A 24,545-nucleotide genomic window follows, 5' to 3' on the forward strand; every position below is an offset into this window, starting at 1 on the left:
TCAGCCATGTTTTCTGTGGTCTTTTGCATGGTTTCAGGGTCAGAACCTTTCTCCTGCTTTTACTATTCCCACCTGCTCTGTAGTATTGCAGAATGAAGGAGGTACAATCTGCCAAGGCTCATTCTGTGACACAAAATCAGCTGGGAAACATCTTCAGTTAGAGTAGATATGTTCTTTCTGGTTTGATTCCTTCTCCCATCAACTCTGACAGTTTTGGATTTGGTCTCTTTCCAGAGGAGAAGGGGGGGTTGAAGACAGGGAGCCTGTTTACAGCTTGTTGAGTCAAACACTGTAATATCATTATAGTCCTATGTTTTTATAACATGCCTACTGTGCATTGATGTCCCGTAAAGTCCTTCATCTCATTTATTGCCAGTCTTAGTATGGCATCTTTTCTACACAGGAGATTTAAACCTGATACCAACTGGCTTCTAATCACACAAAACAGACTCATGTTCTGGTGTTTTTCCTCACTTAAAGACTATTTTAAGATGTTTTTGAAAATAACAGTAAACAGTCTGGTAAAATGGTAAGCCCTGGAAATTTCACTGGCAGAGAGATGGTACTTGCTAGCCACTGTCTGAGTAGTCACCCTCTCTGAGGTGTCAGCTCTGCTTAGGCTTGACCTGGCAAGTCACAGATTGCAAAGCAGCAGCTCCACCACTTGAAATAGGAAAGAATCTTTCTTGAGAGGAAAAAACAACGATAAAAATGAGATCATCTTTCAGGTTTCCTGACACTAGAGGGCAAGCCCATTTTAGGTAACACTATATTTGATGAAGAATCTTAAAATATTTTTCCTTAATAGTGAGTAAACTGTGCCAACTCTTGGTCACTTGTGTCTCCTCGTGGACTCCTCTGGCTTCTGAGGTAGAACAGCTCTGTTCAAGTTGGTGAAACTAAGAGGGCTGAAGAGAGCAGTCATCAAACCCTAGACCATAAGTAGTTACTCTCAGTGCCTGTAAGGAAGGCGTTGATATTAGTGATGGATAACAATCAGCTCCAATCATAGGGACATTTTCCTTATCCTGACAGATTTTTTATTTCATTTTAATAGTCTAGATTTCTGGTACTTGTTATAAGAATATTGATTGCCCAGTGGTCAGCAAGATGGATACAGGATGAAGAGAGAGATGTGAAAAATGCTTGAGGAAATACTCTCCCTCAAATTATCACCTCATCTAACCATTTCTACCCGCTAATAAGAAACAAAAGGAAAGCAGTGTTTAACTCATGTCTCTTGCTGCTTTGCAGGATCCTCCATGGTGCCTTCCTCTTTACTGAAAATCAGACACCACAGCTCATTAAACCAGACTTTGAAAGATAATAAAGCTTATAGAGTCCTTCACTTCTCTGAGGTTAACATTTCTTTAATAGAAGGCAATGGTCTTGTGGTTAAGCCACAAACTCAGTGTCAGGGGACCTTGGTTACAATCCATTAAACATACAGACTTTGGCAAGCCATATTACTTATCTTGCCTTAACTACATTCAAAGATGAGGGCCGAATAAGTTTCCCTTTCTACTGGGATAGCACAAGGATAATCAAGGCACAGAATGGATGCTCTGCTTTGCGCAAGGACAGCTTCCTTGGGATGAAGGCTTCTTGTCCAACCCAGGGGCATGAACCCTTTGGTGCTAATCAAAGGTGAAAAAAAAAAAATAAAAAAAAATCATAAATAAGCTTCCTTCAGATGAAATTGTAAATTAATATGATAGCAGGTATTGAAAGAATTTAGAATGAGCATATAAAATCAAACATCTATAGATCTATTTTGAAATTAAGTTGCACATTTTTTCCAAACACTTGCTATGCAGGCATTCAGATATTTCATTGAAAAGCTCTGGGGGTCAGGAGCCCAACTTTAAGATGCCTGCTCTGATAAACATAGTCGGAAACTTGGACTGGACTCAAATGCCTAGACCTAGTTTTAATATCATTTTAGTCACCCTAAGGTACCCTATAAACCCCCCAACTGCCAGTCTGGAAAGATACAGGTCTCCAGTTTGTGCTAGGGCATATGCTATCTATAAATAGGTGTCCTTCATGGCCTGTAGCACCTGAAATAGCATTAGACATTTGTATTTAGACACCTGAACCTCCCGTCTTTATTTGCCCAAGCGGAAATATTTGGAAAATGGGTAGACATGAAAGCTTCCTAGCAGTTCTTATTTATGCTGCAAATCAGGACAAAATTCACCCCTAAAGCTGTGATTACTGACTTCAGCTAAATTATCCAGAATTACACATGACACGCTAATATGTATTTCCTATGTCACACCTATTGAAAATTATCATCATACAGAATAACTACTTTGTGTACAATAACATTTGTAAACCTTGCCTTCTTTCAAATACAACAGACTCAGTTTCCATTTGAATATCACAATTTAACAGTGCTGTAGTCACTAAGACCTTAAAGACTAAAGCAGGCATAGAATAAATGTGTGCAACTACAACTGAGAACAGTAGGAGGTAATTCCACTATTGCGCTTCTGAATTGTGCAAACTACACTGAGGAATGTTAAGTCTTGCATAATGTTTTATCATAAATAATTGCAGCTTAACTACACTTGGCAAATAAACTTACAAAGCATTTGCTATAAAGCAAAATATCTTCTTTTGAAATTTTGCTTATTCACCAGCTAATTCAAAAACCCCAGCAATTTGCCATGCACATCTTAATAGTTTTTGTAGAAAAATGTGGGGTTTTTGTAACACGAAGACTGAACGTACGTGAAATGTAACACAAATCGTTGTTAAAGCTCCCTCATTTGGAAATAACTTGACTTATAACAGACTTCTTTTTTACCAAATATCAAATATTTGGAATCTGGCAACACATTTGGCAGGGCAGGTTTTAGACTGATACAGTTTAAAACAGTAGTAGTGCTGTCATGCCTGTGATGAGCTTTGTAGGAAGAATTGATCAATTTATGAACATATTTGTTGGGAAAATATGTTTTGTAGTTCAATACAATTCCCTCCAACTTTGTCACTCAGTTCAAGAAAAGATATCGCCATTCCTTGCAAAGCTTGTGGAGGTTTAAAAAAAAAAAAAAAAAAAAAAAATCAGACCCTTCTTACAAAGACCTGATGAGTAAAGCTTCCATACACTAGTAGTTATGGGATGGCATGATAATTTGTGCATTCCAGACTAATGATGATACTCTCCATTTCTCTTATTTACAGTGTAATGCCTCTCTTTTGTCATACTATGTATTGGTGCCGCTTAAAAAAATATTAATTCACTATAACATCTCATCCAGAAGGCCATTTTCAGTAAGCAATGCCTACTCCCTGGCACATAGTCACTGTGAAGTCAATGTGATGTTTTTGGACTATTAAAGATCTTTCACTACTGAAGTAGTGTGTTAGTATATAGTCTATAATAGTTGCTGCAAGCCATTAAAGAAAAAAACCTGACTTTTAGTGACTGTACCATTTCTATGTTGCTCTACCATACCTTTTTATCTGGAGAACAATTCATTCACGGTAAACTGTACACTCGTTTAAGGGGAGAGAACTGATGTCCATTTGTTGCTAACTAAATCATCAAAATGTCTGAGAAAAATTGTACTACAGAAACATTGCAGAGAGAAGAAATCTGTGTGTGGACCAATATTGAACTAATACTGGAGTCTGACCTTCCTAATGCTCTCCATCTTCATCCATGTCTATGTGCAACATAGATTGCCTAGCAAGAAAGAGCTGATCTGTTTGTCATAGGAATTGTATGATTCAGATGTATTTTGGGAGAATTAATTCATCTGGATTAAAAAGGGGGATTAGACTCCTGAACTCCAGATCTCCTTGTGAGTGCGTACTATAAAGGAAAAGTACCATTCAATGTAGAACTTTATCAAAGCAAAGGGATCTGGATGGGTAAAAAAATTGAAGTATTCTAATATTGAGGATAACTAAATGCTTTAATCAAAATGTCAAAAAACCAGATAGCATTCCCAGATCAGTATCTATTTTAGAATTTCCAGTCTAAAAAAGTAAAAAAAAAAAAAAAAAAAAGTAAAATTCCTGTACTATTGTAGAAATGTCGAAATTTGCCATGGAAATGGAAATTCCAGACCATCTAAGGGGCCTTCATGCTTGTGCTTGACAGATGGAAATTGTGCTGAAATTTCCTTTTTATTGAAAACCAGATTTTACCTAATAATGATGAAAGCTGTGCAAGGTGGACTGACTATAGTCAGACTTGGTCAGCTTTCATTGCACTAATCATTGCAAGACAGGTTTGCAAACCCCTGCAAACTTGTCAAAACTCAGACAATCAAAGAACCACAAATTACAAATAAACACTTAAAAAAAATTATAATCCACGTAGTGGGTAGGCACTTTACAAAGACAATAACAAACACATGAAAATTAAACCAAATTTGTGTGACAAGATGACCTGCCCACACTGTGAAAGAGACGAAAATCCTTACAACTGTTGCCCTTATACATGTAGTCTGCAACTTTTTACACTATAATAGCTATGTTATAGCTGCTAATTCAACCACATTTTACTCTACAATTACACTTGGCCAAATCCTACTTCAAATTAATGTGCATTGGGTCTTACTGAGTTTGAACATTCAAAATGCCTTCAGCAGCCACAGGCTTCCAAAGAAAATGAGGTGCCTCACTCCTCTGAAAAGCAGGTCACCTCTTCAAGCACCTAAACATGGCTATATCTGTCTGTTTCTCAATATCCATCTCAAAAATATATATTTGTCACTTACAAGGTATTTTTGGATGAAAAACAACACTGTTTGAAACCAAGTTCCATAGTTGGGGTAATATGTTAAACGTCAATATTCACTGAGCTTCTTTGCCAAAAAACACACTCTGAAACAGGTGTTTAGCAGTAGGGCTATGATATTTTTCATCAAAATGGTGTTTCAGAGGCACAAGTTACTGTATTCCTTGAAATCATGTTTCAGAACTTCAACATTTCCTGCATTCTGTAGGGAAGGGAAAAAAAAAAAAAATCTCATTTTGTGGTTTGGGGAACCGATATCAAGGAAAATAAGGAGCATATTCCTTAATCAAGGTCATACTAAAAAAGCTTGTGAAAGAGACTTGTGGAGATCAGTTTCCAGCTTTCAACCAAGTTTCTATACTTCTCCTAACATGAATATCCCACTTATTCCTTTAAAGCATTATCGAAAAGAAGCATAAGATCATCACTGATATAGAGTCAGAAAATTCTTGAGTTTACTCCATGTACAGAGATAGTAATTTTTTTCTGACGCAACAGAAAGGAGAAATTGCAACTCTACATATTAAAAGGACATAATGCTATATATAATAATATAAAGGTATTGTCAAGTAAATATTAGGGCTTAACTGCAGAAGCAGCTTGTGCAATTCCTCAATATTGTAATTGCCAGCTTTATTTTCTTATGCCTGAGCAAAAGACTGCATCTTTGGGAAATTTACAATTTGCACTATTTATTGAGACAGTTCCAATTCCTTTTTTATTTGTTTTCCAAAAGTACCTATTTTTTCCCTCTGCTGACCAGTGCAAAATCAGGCCCACTAATGTTTATAAAATACCACATTATTGTTAGATATCGAATCCAAATGCAAACACTGCAGCTTCTAACAGATAGGACCTTGATGGAAACTGTCTGAAGATTGCAGGTATCCAGATTGTCTCAGCACCTACTCTGGTAATAGCCCCTGACACAGAAGACAGAAAGAGCTCAGCATTTTTGAGATCTTTCTGAAACTTTGACATTTTAACAGGAATATAAAAAATACATCTCTTGTCTTTAATTTTCAAGTTTATTATGAGCTTGGTAATTATCAACTCAGAGGAAATCCAGGCAGTTACATATTAATATTTAAGGTAGTGATCTGCTGCACAGATTGAACAAGAGAGGAGAGATAGTGTTGATTCAATACTTTTTTTCACAGCACCTTGATCTAGTGTTTTATCTGATGCGCTAACAGGACACAAGGTGATCAAGAAGGCTGAAGTTACTCTGGCAAACACAAAGAACTGATCCTTGATACTACTTCAGCAATGTAATCAACTACCTAGTACCTCTTGCTCTTACATAAAACTTTTTGTCAGTAAATCTCAAAATCCTTCATAAAGGAGGTGAATGTTAGTATTCCTGTGCTGCATAAACACCCATAAAAATGAGTTCAAAAATCAGTGCGTTAGTGGCAGGTCTGGGAGTACAACCAAGATCCCCTGAACTGCAGAGCAGCACTCTGTCCATTGGTAACACTGCCTCCAAACTACACTAGCAGTCCCGGGCAGCCAAGCCAAGTCCAATACAGACAGATGTACTTCTGCACCTCCCGAGCCCTGTGCAGAACAGACCTGCCGAGTCAATCGGGGCTGTGGGCGACGTCCAGCAGGTAGAGGCGGGCAGGCAGCAGCACCTGGCCTCTCAGCACAGGGTGAGCCAAGCCAGGTCTCCCAGCTGGCCCTGGCTGGGATATGAGTGGCAACCAGAGCTCCACCGCTCTTAACGGGGAGAGAAGGGGGAAGATTACCTTCCTGCAGAATTCCTTCCACTGAGCTCAATTACTGCAGCATGGTGTGAGGAAGGAGGGGTGAATTTCTCTCTCATTGCCTAGCTGAAAGCAATTGCTCTTCTGACTATGTTAAAAAATAAATTTTCTTCTTACTTAAAGATTCATAACTCTAAGAGGAAGCTGCTGTGCATGCGCTTTTCTACTCTCTGTAAACAACACACAACAGGCTTCTGTGTAAAACAGGGCTTGAGATTTGGTGAAGGTCAGTAAGGTATGCACTGTACCCTAACTTTTTTCTTTAACAGATACATTATTCTATTAGATGGAAATAGTACTAGGGCAATTCACCCCCTCCTGGCTTTTCTATCTATGTGTGAGCATCTTTGAGAAGTGGGATTAGAGAGAAACCTGCAGGCATATTAATAAATAAACTTCACATGCTGTTAGATATTAAGTAAACATACTGCTAAATATTTCTCTAGGGGGTTGTGATCTCATAACCCATGGACTTCTAATTTGGTTACCTGTGACATGTGGTTCTTACCCCCAGGGTTCCACAATGAATTAATTTTAAAGCGCTTTTTAAAGTTTAACATACTAAGATAAAACAAAATAATCAAACATACGTTCTTAAAAAATTTTGGCTCACTTTTCTTCATAGATAATATGAAGTGTTACTATTAAAAAAAAAGAAAAAAAAAAGATGATACAACAGGGGATCCTCAGTCAGGGGGATACTCATGGATCTGGTATATGTTGAGAGGATAGAACCCATTCTGGAATAAGGATCTGCCTCTATATCAAATAAGCTTCCTCTCCCAGCAACACCATGTCCTCTGTTGTTAAAAAGATTTTCAGTTTAGGAAAACATGCGTTTGTCCATATATTCACATATAGAAATGTTCTAAGTCCTTTCCCCATGTTTGTCCATTTATTGCTCACTGTAGTAGATGAAAATTTTCTATTGAAAAACAGTTAATGAAAATGTAGAGTATTTTGGGGTGTTTTTCTCCCCCTTAAGTGAATCTTAAGGTGTGTTTTCTTGACATTGATCAGACTGGATTGGATATTATCCAGACTACAACTTCCCATAGTGGGTCATGATCAGTAACTCCCACGATTTCAGATTTTTCTTCGACATTATAAGAGGCTGTGTGGAATCACGGAAAACGTAATTCATCTAGACTACCCAGGCAAACTGAACATGAGACATTCAACTCTCAATTTATTACTGAACCCTCACGACATTGGCAACTCCAAGTTTTCTGAATTTGGTTAGGTTTTCCACTCAAAGAGTTTTCCTGGAAAGCAGTTAGACAGTAATAATTTCCCTATTTTGGTCAGTTTTGCTTCATATTTTCAAAATTCCTTTTCTCAGTCTCAGTCTCCAGTAGTTTCTTTCTCTAACAGAGCAGAAAAGGATTGTAAATGCTCTTAACATTAAATGCAATACAAATATGGGCAAAAATATAGCATACACTTTTGTCTCGGTTTTCAGTAAAGATAATGATGGGGAAATTAACTGCAGAATGCTTAGAAATAAAAATCTTAAGTCAGAGGGAACCGCAAAAAAACCCAAAAAACCCAAAAAAAAAACCCAACAAAAACCCACACAACACAACAGGAATATCAAAATTATATATCTGGTAGTAGAATCATAGAATCGTTAAGGTTGGAAAAGACCCTTAAGATCACCGAGTCCAACCGTCAACCTATCACTGCCAAGTCCACCACTAAACCATGTCCTTGAGCACCACGCCTACCCTTCTTTTAAATACCTCCAGGGATGGAGACTCAACCACTTCCCTGGGCAGCCTGTTCCAGTGCCTGACTACCCTTTCGGTGAAGAAGTTTTCCCTAATATCCAACCTAAACTTCCCCTGGCGCAGCTTGAGGCTGTTTCCTCTCATCCTATTCCTTGTTACTAGGGAGAAGAGACCGACCCCCACCTCGCTACAACCTCCTTTCAGGTAGTTGTAGAGAGCAATAGGGTCTCCCTTCAGCCTCCTCTTCTCCAAGCTAAACAACCCCAGCTCCCTCAGCTGCTCCTCATAAGACTTGTGCTCTAGACCCTTCACCAGCTTTGTTGCCCTTCTCTGGACACGCTCTAGTACCTCGATGTCCTCCTTGTAGTGAGGAGCCCAAAACTGAGCACAGTACTCGAGGTGCAGCCTCACCAGTGCCGAGTACAGGGGCACTATCACCTCCCTGGTCCTGCTGGCCACACTATTCCTGATACAAGCCAGTAAGAACCTTTAACAATGTTTTTCAGTCAGGAGTAGGGCTCAAGAATAGCAAATATTCTCAGGAAAAGAACCTTTATAGCTACAGAGCTACAGGCCTCTTATGCTGACAGCATGAGAAAACTGGTTTTGAAACAAAGTTATAAACAGGACACTTGATCAGAGAGTATCTTTTTTACTTCCTCAAAATGGATTTTTAAACTGATCTCAAATAAATCCAAGCTAAAAGTCACCACACCAAATAAATATTCAGTTTCATTTGCAAAATAATATTCAGTGGTGTTTTGGTTCAAAGTATTTGATTTATATATATATATATATATATACTAATGCAACTGAAGAAAGTGAGAAACTTTTCATTCTGAATATTTTATATACTTTTGCCTCCCTTTTTTATGTAGGTAGCTGGTCAATGGCCAACATCCTATGAATAATGATTGCTTTGATTTAAAAGGCACTTCTATAAGGAAAACCTTTAATAGAAGTCTTTGGACCACCTTTTGGGATGAGACCACTGTAACACAGCCTGCATTTGTTTTTTTTTTTTTAGAACCTAGGGGATGCTCAGTGCTACAAACTGTATGTGCATCCAGCATCATAATTTTATATTTTTTACTCCACTTCGGTGAAGCAAAGTGACTATTATCACAGTCTTTCAGATTGAAAGCTGAGGAAACAGACTTTAACTGAGGTGGCCAACATCACACAGGACAGTCCAGGAATAAAAGCCAGGTGTCCTGATTAGGCCACTGAATTAACCAAAAGGCTCTCCTGCTCCTAGAGAGAACATAAAGCTATCTCAAGATAATAGACCTTTCAATGTCACATAGATTAAAATTTGGCTGTTTGTGAAGAAAATTTTTTTTCAAATTTCAGGGTTCAGAAAGTAAGAGACTCCAAACACTTAACATATGTTGCATTCAGTTCTCTAGCTTTTTTCATTTTTTCTTTCTTTTTTACCTAGAGCCCCAATCATTGTCTAGCTTTGCTTTTGAATTTCCTGTTTCTCAAGATGGACAGTCTTCCCAAGATGGGAGAATCATGTCACGCGCATCGGTAGTTTATTATTTCGTACCTTAGTCTTGTAAGAAGAGTTAAAAATTTCCTTGAAAAAAAATAGATGAGATAAATGTATACATGACAGAATCAATTTTTCTTTTAGCTAAAGGGCATAATATACAGCAGTGTGTCTCCTGCTGTTGAAGGGAAATTATTGGAACATCATTCTACTGCCCTACGAATGGGGACCATCAAAGAGCTTAAAGAAAGGAATAGTTACTAGGGAGAGAGGAAGAGGACAGGAAAAAAGTTTAATTGTTTGACTTACCCCTATACTTCTCTACACAAGAAACCTGGTGTCTAAAAGAATACACATAATCCATTGAGACTCATACATCCTTGACTCCAGCAGGAAAACAGAGCTGTGCCCGTGGAAAATTTGGCTGCAAAACATTTCCTCTTTTTCCTGGTAAAGTAACTATACTTTGACTTTGAAAAAGGGGCAGAGGAGACTCTACATTTCTCTCTTCTCAGTGAGGTGCAGCCTAAATGTTCCTGAGCCCTGGAAAGGCAGCCTGGGAGCAGGGAGCTGAAGAGCAGCTTCTTTTCCATCACACACCTCATTTGCAAAGGCTGCCTACACCAACACCTGGGCAACGCTCGCAGTTCCCAGGGCTGTGCAAGAGTAACTAAACTGTGGCCGAATAAATATTTTCATTGATTCCACACAAGAGCATGCTCCTATTTCGCTCTGCCTCCGTATTAGCTCTGTGGCGCTGACAAGAGCAGAAAAGCACTGAAGACTTTGTTTTGTACAGTGTAGCAGCTGTGTGTCTGCACACACACAGGAAGCAAATATTTTGAGCTGGATGATGTTACTTTTACACAGTCACTTTCCAGAGAACAAGTGTGCTTCAAGGCTTTGAGGAGGACACCGGGACAAAGAGGGAGAAGAGGAAAAATAGAACTGCCCATTTTGCTAGCAGAATAAAAAATACTGTATTAATTAACTAAATTGCTATAGTTCCAAATGGCACTATGTTGTGATCATTGTAGAAGCTTGTGAGATTTTCTGTATCGGGCACTTTTCCCTCGGGGAAGGAGCACCGTGTCATTTTGTGCATATTAATGTAAAGCACACTGTATTTGTTTGAGTATCTTTACAACTATCAATATAAAGTCTTATAAACCTCTAGAAGTTGAAGATGTCTGCAGGATATGTCCATACTAAAAAGTATCTATACAATAAGACATAATAAGAAGTATCTAGACACTTAAAGCCATAAACCAGAGTGTTCAAGTTGTCTGAAAATTAAACTGCATGCATCAGAGCATAGCGTTAATTGAGAGCAGAGTCTGGGGGGCAGCATAAACTGGACATAAACTATGTAATGTGAAAAAAAACTTTTCTAGACATAGAACATTGGGCAGAGAATGGTAACAGCTCACTCTATGTAGCAGAAGGCACCTCTAAGATTTAGAGATCTCAACCAGGTGGAGGCTGTGGCCAAAGTAATGGCTGACAATCACAGAATGCATTCTACATCACAGTTGTTATTTAAACAGTACATCATCAGCCCTAACCACCACTCTGATACAGGTTAGGGGCATGAGCCTACCTTATCTGTAAAGAATATAAAGGAAAATAAGTGAAAAAGTAGAACAGATGCCTTCAATTCAATCATTTTTTTGTTTCCCATAACAGAGAATGAAGAAAAAAATATTATATTAATAATTTTCTTTATTCTGGTTTTATTTTCAAACAGTTTGACAAAAATAAGTGCTCTAATTCCTTTCCACATGATTTTCTGATAACACTCCTCCTCAAAGGGAGGAGTGTTAGAAGGGGAATAGGGAAAAGGTTAGGAAAAATAATTAAGTGGAAAATTACTAATCCTGGGGGTTTTTGTTTCGGGGTTTTGGGTTTTTTTTTTTGGGGGGGTGGGGTGGGGTGTTGGTTTTGGTTTGTTTGTTTGTTTGTTTTTCTTTTTTTTTTTGGTCACATTGTCCAATCCGTTCCAGTACACAGTGCAGGTAAACTCACATTTCAACTGAATTTAGTCCACATTTTGTGTGGACTTTTGTTAGAACACACTTTGCTCTTCTGTCATTCGAGCTAAGCCACAGAAGAAATTTAGACATTCACAGCTGATTTTAAAGGGGAATTTGACCATAATACTTATAAGTAGATAAGTAGATAAGAATTTGACCGTAATACTAATAAGTAGATCCCCATTCCTACAAGACATTAAATAAATGAAAAAAAAAAAGAAAAAATCAAAACCCAACAGTGTGGTAATGATGTTCAAAGCCAAAATAAAATCCGTACTTTCTGGTCATCTATAACAAGCAGGTCTAAATGTCCCCTTTTTAGTATTGTGCTTCTTTCAGAGTTTTTCCAAAGACAATTCATAAGAAATAAAATTTAATGAATCTCCAAAGCTGTACTTTCTTGACTTATTATATTAGCAGTGCCTCTCATCTGATTGGGAATTTGAGAGAATCACAGAATTCATTAAAGGATTTTACTGTATAGTGGTAGATGGTTAAGATAGATCCGTACTAATGAGATGAACATTAATTAAACAAATCGTAGAACAGAAGTGAACAGTTTAGCTGAGTTAAAAAGCCTGGCAAACAAGCCTAACACTCTACAAGTCTGAATCCTGTTCATCAAGAAGCAAACCTGTTTATTTTTTATGGGAAGGAACGTAGCCAGCAGATCTGGCAATGGTGACCAGCCTAAATCTGTAAAAGCCAACTACACGCTTTCCCAAACGAAAGCACAATTTTTTTTATTGTTGTTGAATTGTATATTAGAAATGGAGCTCAGCAGATAATCATCTGTAGTATCAGCAAAGATCCAATGCAACTGCAAAGTGAGATGACCCTCAAAACGTAAGCTTCAGAATGAGGTCTGCTTCTCGGCATTTGCATCTGCAGGTTGATTTAATGTCCCAAATAACAAGTGACTGCAATGTTACAGAAGAAAACAAAAGAAAGACTAGTATCCCATTTTCAAATCATGTCTTAGCTTTGTATTACTGTTTTCCTTTCCCAATACCTTTTATTTACTACCTAAACATCAACCATTTCTTTGGTATCACACAAAACAAAAAGAGAGACTGACTAAACCATTATTTACTTAGTATCTAGTTTAGGTTTTACAAGATGCCTTCAGAGACCCCAAGGATGGCGTTAACTTCCAGCTGATTCCATTTTTATTTTTCTGTTTACCTCAGTCCGCTTTTGAGATGACAGTTTGGACAATATAAAAACTCAAGCTTTTGGTTCCATAAGGCCCATTTTACACTGAGCACTTGAAGGGGAAAAGAACATACGTCTGTTAGAATGAGATTATAATACTCAGAGATTTTTCCATAGATAGGCACCAGCGTAAGGTTTTAAAAAAAAAAAAAAAAAAAAAAAAGCCATATACAATCCAATGAAAAGTGGATTTAAATGATACAACAAGGTGGCATTACTGAAAGAACAAAGGAGATAAAGGAAGAACAGGAGAGTCAAAACCTTAAGGTGAAGCTAAGCAGTATAATGTGTGAATTATGACATGAGAGAAGCAGCTTGTGCAGTTACTTGAAAATAAGTCATGATCCAATGACCATGATCATTAGCAGGGTGGGAAGTTACATTTAGCCACTGTATTTTGACTGAATTAGAAGGGAATGATGCAGGCTTAAGAGCAGTCAAGAAGAAAGACAATGCAGTAAACAACTGTTTTAAGCCTGGAAAATTGAAACAAAGAGGGAATTTCCAAGGGGCTCAGGAGGAAGCAGCAGCAAGATTTGCAAACAGTGGGGTAGTGCAAGGAATAGAAGAGCAAGCACTCATAGCGCTCTGCAACTCTTTGCATAGAGACATTGGCATCTGCTGTTGTGCAATGGGATGGAGAAGGAAAAATAGAAGGAAGCCTGGGAAGAAGAAAGACAAATTTGTTCAAACCTTACCCTGCTCTTGGGAGGGTAACTGCCATCCAAGGTTATGAAAGCCTGAGGAGCTAGAGATTTTCATTGCAGAAGGCAGAGCGGTGGGACAAGGTACGTGTCCCTGGAGACATATTCAACAAGAAATTCCTCGGTAGTAGGACTCAAGTTTTGAAGTCCAGAATGTTTTAAAAACTCAGTCAAGCCAAAGTATGCTACATCAGCAATAAGAGCTTGAGTTTCAGCAAGCTTGATGGTATTATGCATGCTCTGACTCCTCCTTCCCCAGCAAGATATCCTCTGTTAAAGGCCGCCTCTTCCAGCCCAGAGGAAAAAAAAGCAATAATGCTTAATTTTGAAACTCCTCATTATAATCATTGCATAACAAGTTTCTGTAAATCAATTAACATTGCTACCATTTGGAAGACATCCAGTTGAGCTGCATGTGGTGATGTGTGTTTTATACAGATAACACTAAAGATGCAGTAGAAAGATGTATAAGGCCAGCCAGGTAAAAAAAGAGACTCCATCCAGGGCCCTGCTGAGTGGGAGTCGGGGTAAAAAACAAAACAGTATAATGTAACCTTGGCTAATTTTTGGGTGTGAAGCAGCTCTTTTTGGAAGCTCAGGTGAGCCTCCTTGTCTATTTAGTGGAAATAACTTCATCAATCAAGATTAGCTGAGTCAGGATAACAGTGAAAATAAACAGATAAATAAACCAGTTTTCCACAAAAAGGCAAGTCAACGCAAGTTTTTCCTTCTGATGGAATCCAAAAATGTCACTGAAATGTGACTTTCAGCATGTTAAAACATATATAATTATGCCTATCTTATTTTGTCTCACAATCAAAAGAAAACAATATTGCCTTGATCCTAATAAAGAACTTCTCCCCTACTTTTTTTCCAAAATATGTTTCTAACTTAACATTCCTGCAAGAAGTTTGAGTTTCAACAGAATGGCTTTTTCTGACCAGTATACACATATGTACATATATCAGAAGACATCTTACAAAGTTATCATTATCATGTAATAATGATAGTGAAAAATGAAGTTCATGTATAACACATATGTGCCACTAAAGTCATCACTAGTACATCACCTACATCTGGTGACATTGCCTGGAAGCAACAGCAATTTTAAAGCACTTATTTAAGCAACCCCCTACACATTTCTGTGATTTGTAAGACGCTATTTGTACTGTTCAACCTTCTAGCACTCATTCAAGCCCAGCCTAAGATTAGCATCTCCAAACTGTTGCATATCATGAGTGAAGTGTGGGAAATCTTGGCTAGGCTGCTACTATACAGGTGTCCACATCGCAAAACTGTTATCCATGCAGGCAAGAGTGGCAATGGCTGTGCTGTCCTTCAGAGGTCCCTCCAGAAGAGCATTGAGACACCAGGTTGTAAGAGGAAACTTATTCTGACACTGCCTGTTCTGTGAATAAATAGAGGGCTCTGGAGTTGTCAATACAGCACTTTTGCCTTCACTCGATTCAGTGCAAAATAAATGAGGATATTTTCCTCTTGCAGCATGTATTAAATCCCATTAGCATTAATGAGAGTTACATGTGAGTTTGGCAGGGAGCATATACAAAGTGCAGAGCAGACAGTTTCCAAATTCTCAGCCCTCCCTTATATCTTTCAGCCATCTTTCCTCTGTGAAAGCCTCACCGTACAAAGTCCAAAATAAAAATAGTAAATCAAATTACTGCATGTACAGTATGTTAAGATGATGGGTTGGGGCAGGGAGGGAGGAATCCAAGGGGCTAATGTACAAATAATTACTGTGCTTGCATTTAGCGAAGTGCTACCAGTTAAACTCCCAGACAGCGCTAATATAGTAGGAAAGCTTTGAGTTGGCTGAGCAACTTTTCACAGCACACTGGTAAAATAATAAATTGTGCTATGACCGATAACATTCAATAATGTCTCTGATATATTGCTACAGCCACTTTTTCTGCAGTATAAAGCTCATATTTCTCTGTCATATTAGTAATTTCCATATTGCATTTCAGGCTCCGTCTTGGAGTTAGTAGGGAAAAGTACATCATAGCAGTAACAAAAGAAAGCTGACTGTTCTTTAAAAAAAAAAAAAAAAATAGAGACAGAAAAAGAAAGAAGGAAATGTCAGGAATTTTTTTTTTTTTTTAAACTTTCACAATACACCAACTGATGCCTACAGGAAAAAAAAAAAAAAAAAAAAAAAGACAGCAGCTGCTACAACATTGCTTCATTACAGACCCAGCAGAGTAAAAGCCGTGGATCCATTTTGCCTTTTTCTTCCTTGATGATATCACTAAAGCATTAATGGAATCCTTACACTCCATTGGTACAGTATGAATTTATCTGCAGCACATTCTTTATTGGTTTGAGTATAGATATGCTATTTTTGTGCATGGGAAGATGGGGAAAATGGGGTCACCTGCATCTTTTAAAGAAAATATGTTCCTTATTAACTAAAAACTAAAAAAAAAAAAATTGGTACAAAATAAAACAATATTGATATTCAAGGTTAGGTTGTGAGAATGAGTGAGAAATTTATTTGGAACTTAATTATTCCAAAAACTTTTTTGACTTGGCCTTAAATTATCCATGCAGTCTCTATTAAAGCTGGCAGTACAAGATGTGCTATTGTTGTTATGGCTGGCAGTTCATGTTAAATCATATTGCTCAAAAAGAAGAAGTAGCTTTATTTTAAGGGACATCTACCTTTAAAACTAATTATTACATAGAACTATAGGATGCCATTGTCCTCGTTTGATTACAAAACTGCAAACATTTTACTGATTACTATCCACTTAAAATTTTATTTATCAACATATAAAAATGTGTATTGAGTAAAGTGTAGGATAACTCTTTCTACAACATTATTAAGTATGATTTCTAGCATATAGAAATACACTTTTTTTTTTTAAACAACAAGGAAGCATTATGGTCATGTACTGTGTTGTTGAAAAGTCCATGTGAAAGGAAACTATTATTGGTACCAGATAACATCTGTCTGAGTGGAATTTTCCACCCACAATTTTATACTGAACTTGGCAACCAGGTTCCCAATTATAATTCCCTAAATCCCTCCACTCATCAGTACCATTTGGTTTTCAAGCACAGGGAGTGATCACACTCAGCATCACTTTACACATCCAAAAAACAGTATAAACTTTAAGCACTAGACAAGATTCTGCCCTGATGTTATACTATGAATGAAGTAGAGAGCAAAGAGCATGAGCCAAAACGCAGTCAATCCTTGCATCTAGCTGACAGCAAAACTAGCTGAAGCAAAAGGGGTGGGCGACAAGTAAAGGAGAAAAAGAGGAGGAGGAATAGAAGCAAGCTTGTACAACAATTTTGTTCATGCTTCCTAACGGAGTTTACTATTGGGTCCTCAGCATAAACAAGATAAGCGGGTCAGATCCTATGTGGAGGAAAAGAAATGTAATATGGAGACTGATAGAACAATCCCAGACACTCTGATCTCATGCAGAAAAGGCCAAAGATTTTAACTACTAACACTTCCAGTCCAAGCTCTCATCTTACAGGGTCTTCACTGGTTTAGCAGATGTAGCAACCTAGCTTCCTGGGGCTCTAGAATACACTAAAATCCATGGCTATTTTGCTGCCCTAAACTACTTGTTTAGCCTGTGCTTAAGAGTGACTCTGCTCTTAGCCACACAGCTCTGAGGAGCATTGACCCCATCAGGTCAATACCAAGAGGAACAAGAGCTTAAATATTTTTCAGTTTCAAGAATTTCAAATTTCCAGTATACAGGAGAAATTCAGTGACAGCAACAACTTATTTGTGATCATACAGCTGGTATCAGTTTTCCAGGTCCTAAGTAAATTACAGAGAAACCTATCTATCTATGTTATTGCCTAAGGAAACAGCAAGAATCAGTGTCAGAGCAGAGCTCAAAATACACAGAAACAAGCCAGTGCATGTAAATGATCACTTCAGAGGGCTAAGTCTAGTGAATAAAATCTTTTGTACCTTTGAACAATGCCTCAAATATCATTGCAACAAATTGTGAAAACCACACGTTGAAAAAGTCACAAGAGGTTGATTTATCTATCCAAGGGCTTGTCTATATAAGGAAATTTACTACAAGGCTTTGCTGTGACTGCTTTGTACTAACTGGCCTGTTCAAACTAAAAGCTGCATTTACTAAGAGTCATATAATGAGAGGATGTGAAGAAGGGAGATGGAGAAGGAGGATGTCCTCTCACGTACAAGCACAGCTACATAACCAGGTAACCTACTCTCCTCTGTGTTACTGCCTACCTAAGGCATTTCTGAGATGGGTGGCATAACAGGTATAACAACAGAAGTTAAGGAGAAGCAATTGTTTTTCACATCTAGGGATCAACATCCCCAGATCCTCATCATCTTCCTTGCCATTCCTCAAAGTAGATGATATGATTCTCAGACTCTCAACAGTTCATGAATGCCACACACAGCCATATGGCTGTGTTGGCAGCAGGTGATGTGCCAATTTTATCTAATGTGCTATCACCAAAACAGCAGCAGCTTTCAGGCCAGCTCCTATGACACCACCAAGCATTCCGGGTTGGTTGAATTATGTGTGAGACCAGCCGTAGTAACTACTGCTGCTTCTCTCTGCTTACGTTTCCAGATCCCTTTTGGTGAAAGGCATGGAGTGAATAGTAGCTTCAAGAGAAACAGTTTTCTGGAACAGCCTCTCCCCACAAAGTCATTTCTGGGCTCATGAAACAAGCACCAGCTGGCACTGGAGAATGGTACTGCAGAGATATTATGCCCAGGAACAGCTGTAGAACTGCAGCCTGATGTAAATATTTCCTTTGATGTCAAAGAAAGTCTGTAGCTTAGTCTTGAGCTGTAGCAACAGGGTTTCAGCATGAGAACTGTATGAGCTGTGAGAAATACACCACAGCCATGGCTAGCCAATTGCTAGCCAATTGCTAGCCCTGTTTACTAGCTGCAGATATCAACTGTTGGACTGGTAGAGCGGAGATGCAAACTGCCCTTTTAGAGCTCACTGCTATCGGTGTCTTGCAAGTCTTGCCATTCCTTGGAGCACAGTGAATATATTTATGCTTCGGTTTCCCCCAAGTTTCTATGCAGAAGGTCTTGGAGTCTATTACAGGAAAAAAGTACTTCTACACTGTACTGCATGACCATCACCTACACACAATTGATCTACAAAAAAACCACCACCAAAATATCTAGCTTGTGTTACAACTGCATACTGGTTTCTGGTCAGAATCTACAAGAGTAATGGACATAACCTCATCATTAGCTAGAGGCAGCTTAAAACCCTCTGTCAATGCAGCCTATAGAATACCCCATCTAAGTTAAACTCCTGTGGGCTGACCTGTGCATACTCTTTGAGGAAAGAATATTACACATTTTGGATATTTTGTATAGCCCCATGCAATGCTACAGGCTTGGGGAGGAGTGGCTGGAGAGCTGCCTGGCAGAAAAGGACCTGTGGGTGTTCGTTGACAGCCGCCTGAACATGAGCCAGCAAGGCGCCCAGGTGGCCAAGAGGGCCAATGGCATCCTGGCCTGTATCAAGAACAGTGTGGCCGGCAGGACCAGGGAGGTGATAGTGCCCCTGTACTCGGCACTGGTGAGGCTGCACCTTGAGTACTGTGCTCAGTTTTGGGCTCCTCACTACAAGAAGGACATCGAGGTGATGGAGCGTGTCCAGAGAAGGGCAACAAAGCTGATGAAGGGTCTAGAGCACAAGTCTTACAAGGAGCAGCTGAGGGAGCTGGGGTTGTTTAGCCTGGAGAAGAGGAGGCTGAGGGGAGACCCTATTGCTCTCTACAACTACCTGAAAGGAGGTTGTAGCGAGGTGGGGGTCGGTCTCTTCTCCCTAGTAACAAGGGATAGGATGAGAGGAAACAGCCTCAAGCTGCACCAGGGGAAGTTTAGGTTGGATATTAGGGAAAACTTCTTCACCGAAAGGGTAGTCAGGCACTGGAACAGGCTGCCCAGGGAAGTGGTTGAGTCTCCATCCCTGGAGGTATTTAAAGAACGGATAGATACGGTGCTTGAAGACATAGTATAGATGGACTTGGCAGTGATAGGTTGACGGTTGGACTCGGTGATCTTAAGGGTCTTTTCCAACCTTGACGATTCTATGATTCTATGATTCTGCTGCCTGTTATGGCTTAAATCTGTGGCAGAACTGACACAGGTTCCTCAACATAATAAGGCAGAGGACTTTTTTAGTTCTGTGGAACTGATTTTGCATATTCTGCACAGTTTTTTAAGGTTAAACAGAATGGAGAATGTCAATTCATGGTGGCAGATATCTCAAGAGTTTTCCAACATGCAGTTTTATGCAGAAAGGCAGATATGATTTTCACTACGGTGGCAAACATCAGTGGTAACACATGACCTTGCCTTGAGAGACATTAGAGGCTCTCTCTTTTCATTCTGTAGTTCTTGACACATATGTATTGTGTGCTTTCCTGAGTTTCTAAATACATGATACTTTTGCTTTAGGCACTGTCAGCATCGCAGCCTGGGGATGATGGTATTTCTTGTCAGCAGGCAGTACAAACGCTCTGTGGATCTGTGAGGAACTGTGAAACCAAATGGAGGATAAGGCTTCACTGAACTGCAACACTGACTTAAGAGTAGAAATTAAAAGAATTCTAGAATTAAGCAACAGTCTATTTTTTTAAAGTAGGTGTGCTGGGCAAACAGCAGAGGCTTGAATTGAAAGGCAAGAGAGAGCTCAGCTTTGACTTAAAAAAAAAAAAAAAAAGGCAGCCAACTGTCTTTTCTGGCCACAGAGTTTTCCTTTCTATGGCTAGTCAGGCCACAAGGCTAAGGAGAGACCAATAGATATCTGTTGTTTTGATTTGCTAGGTTGTGAAACTTTTATGAGCATTTGGAAGGGGACAGTGACAGTTTTGAGAGCTTCAGAGAGGGCTTCCCTATTTTGCAAAGTTAGAATTATGTCTATATTTTAGATATATATCTAAAATTTTAGATCTTGTGCAGGCATGATAAATATTAGCTGTACTGTTAATTCAGGTTTTCAATGAATTTGAAGCATATTGGGAGTTAATGGGTTTAATAGCTTCGTGCAATGTGTTTCCTATCTATTACTTCAATTGCTTTTTCTAAAATAAATTCACAGTGATAAAAATCACCATTCAGAGATTTATACTGATAAAAAAAAGCTTTACTGATAACAAACTTGCACAGACAATCCAAGTTAATTGTTGGTTTGATTAAAATGCACTATGTATACGATAACTATGAGATCTTATGGTTACATTGCGATTCTCAGGCAACACGGATGTGGTAAGTGCTCATTTTTAATCTAGTACAGTTAGCATGTGCACCAACATCATGTTGGAGGGAGACATATGTTCAAATAGATTAAGTAACAAACAACTGCTTCAGGATCTCCAATATCAACAGGAGTGGATGGTGCTCAATTGGAGGGAATGAGAGAACACTGAGAAAAAGAGATGTGCTATTACCATCAGCCTAGTTCTTGCATCTTCCCAAACAAGATCATCATCATTTTAACATGTTGAGAGAGGTAGCAATTTAGAGGAAAGAGGAACAAGAGCTCAAAAATTAGTATGAGATCTTATGAGGTTTACATCCACCTTTTTTAGGAGAAAATATCTATCAGATATGAGTCAAGCTATGCAGACAACAACTTTTAAGGTTAATGTTTTGCTTCCCTATAGCCTTCCCTGATGGCAAGCCAAGCTTTTGGGGACATTTCCATCACAGCAATGCATTAGCCAGGTCTCCTCTCTATCAAAGAACTCATGACTCAGGCACTGCATCACACAACAGTTGATATCGTCACCCTCTTGACCACAGCACCATCACACTTTAGACAGCACTATTTGGGGGTGATGTCCTGTAACAAAATTCCTTCTGATTCATCTCTGGGTAGAGAATGGGTGACACACCACCAGAAGTCCTGTTTCCATCTTTTTACCTCTACAGCATGTATTTGAACCCAACACCACACAGCATTGTGGGTATGACCCTGCTTGACCAACATCTTGGTGTTGCCCACAAGCTTTATACACTACTAAATCTGGGCTTTCACATCTCCAGAAAAGAACAGATGCAGAACATAAGCACAACTTCAGCTGGAAGCTGAACAAGGAGCGCATAGTACAGTTATAAAGCATGAAATAAAACCAGAAATAACATGCTTGCTAGGTATGCAGACTCCTAGAGCACAAGTAAAGTCTGGCTGCGTACTAGAATTTAAACTGCGAAGTGATATCAAGACTTCAGAGCCGGACCTACAGGTAGTGTAGTCAGAATATTCTGGATACACACAGAGATAAAGCTGTATGAATAAGTAGTACATACTCACATAATTAAAGACTATATTATAGTACATATGCAAAAGGGAACCAAATTAAAGTTCCACTGGCATCTTTAATTCTAGCACTTACATTACATATATATTAGTTAAATCAATCACTGTGATTACTGTAAATACAGCAACTTAGCACAATTTTATAATAAAAAAGCTGATTTTCAGGAGAAAATTCTTGGATCATACAAGATTGTCAACAAAATACCCCACAACTATGCAACTTCAGAGAAAAAAACTGTGGTTTACCTTCTCCAAGGAATTACCCAGAGCACTTTTCTTTTTAAATTCTCCTGCATGAGAGTAAGCTCAAGGCTGCAACAAGTGCTTCCTGAGCTCAGGGGAGTGCTAGCATTGTTCATGGTACTGAAAGCCACCATGCTTATGCTTTCTCTGTGTTGAAAGTGTTGTCAAGACTCATGCACTCAGCTGTATTTCGTGAAACACCACCTCTGTTTTTCCCTACAGTTCTCACAATCATATCTAGCAATTGTACTTCATATCATCAACCTAGGTGTAATATGCTTTATTCTAGAATGATTCCTTCAGCCATGTCCTGGGCAAAGTAACTGCAAAATTCATCTTTTATTCCCTTGCTTTTATACACTCAGCACTTATGGAGAACTAAAATATAATGCTAATAGCAATCGTTGTGTATGGAACTGCTATGTACCTCCAACTTCTTCCATAAAATCTCAATTCTGAAAGACAGTCCAGTAGATGATAATAAAGAAACTGTTGCTAACAGAAATGAGTTGCTGGGGCTTTATGATAAGATTTCTTATGAGACAGTACTTGTTCAGTAATGCAAACCCAGTTCAATACTCTTTAATCATTTAATGTGAGAAAACTATAATTTCATGTAACATGCATTGTGTACGTCTGTTTATTAAGGGATATGAAGAATAATGCATCCAACAGAAGTAGAACAGAATTTTTTAGAAAGCATTTACCTGGACTGATGCTGAGAGTAACACAATACACTCTACTCCTTACTTACTTTTAGATTTGAAGTATTCCTCTATATGTCTCTTGATCACTAAAAAAGAAACAAAAAAAAAATCCAAAATATCATACAATCCTTGGCCAAAGTGAAGTAAAATAACTTTTAAACTTCATACATGGGCTAAACTAGAAATCTTCGGTTCAGCCAGACAAAACAAGTGCAATGTACCCTGAAAAACTCACAACTAGGCAATTTTAGAACTAGCGAGAGGATATTCCATAAGCACAGCACTGCCCCTTGGCCACCACCTTATCATTCCACCAGCCACTCCTATTTATTAATATTCATTAAGATATATAATAGCCACCTTTTCTTTTTAGAAGTAAGTGACAGATGAAGAGATAAGAAACAGCATCTTCTGTTGGCCTTTTTAGGTCAAGTCTGTAAAGAATGATCCTTGTCAGCTGTTCACCCTCTTTTCTAGTGCAAATCTCCGTATACACTACAGTGCCACCAGAAACAATAAAAATAGTATGGGAAGATGACAAGCTTTTGGTCATGAAGTGTTTCAGCATCAAGAGATTGTTGTGTTGCTTCTTCAGCTTTTACCCAGAATATTTTCAACAGCTTTCAAAATAAAAGAAGAAGAAAGAGGACCATTGCCAACCCTGCAACAGTTTAAGAAATTGAAAACAGAACCTAGACAAATGAAATCTGTTTCAAGAAGGTGAGAAAGATCTTTCTTAAACTCAGAGGTAGAATTTGAGGTGTGGAGGAATTTCTCTCGCTGCTTTTTCCCAGTCCATCAGAGGAAACAGAAGTAGCCAAAGGGAGACTGTAGTTGGGAATCCTGTTCAGTAATAGCTATTACCTGGATAACAAACTATTCCTACAATCAAGACTCCCATTCTTACAAAATTATTGAAGAATCTTTAACAACTGTAAGTGACTCCAGTTTTCTAATTAATCTGAAAGGAATGACCTAAGGTAGCAAACTGGTAAGAAACACCCAATTAGGAACAACTCTGTAACAGATAAGGATAGGGGTTCAGCTATATAATACATGTTAATGCAATGACTGCATGATAACATGGTATGCTCAATAAACAGTTTGTATAGTACTACTGGCTGCTTTTTTTTTTTTTTTTTTTTTGCAGACAAGGGCAGAACACCAAAACATCAGTGACTGAAAGAAGCAGTGTTTCTGAAGACAAAATAAGCAAAAAAATAGGAAAGAAAAGGTATTATTTACTGAAAAACAGAAGGTTAGGAACCAAGTAGCTTTGTGATGCTTTTACCTTAAAGATCAGAATTGGAGTTATACTTTAGGTCTTAGGTGAAATGAGTTTGACGGATTAGGTCCGGTTACTAGCTGTCAGTGAACTACATCAAAACATGGCACATACGTACACAGCGTACTACAACTAACTGTTCTCTGCTCGAGACAATTTCCCTCTGGAGCTAACATGAAGATAAATGAACTCCTATCCCCAGGGAGAAGTGTCCCTCAATGAGGCAAAACAATACGCACTCATAAACATGTTACAGTGCTGCTGCTCTTCTTGAC

Source organism: Platalea leucorodia (assembly GCF_965183815.1).
Source record: "Platalea leucorodia genome assembly, chromosome: 4".
Lineage (NCBI taxonomy): Eukaryota > Metazoa > Chordata > Aves > Pelecaniformes > Threskiornithidae > Platalea > Platalea leucorodia.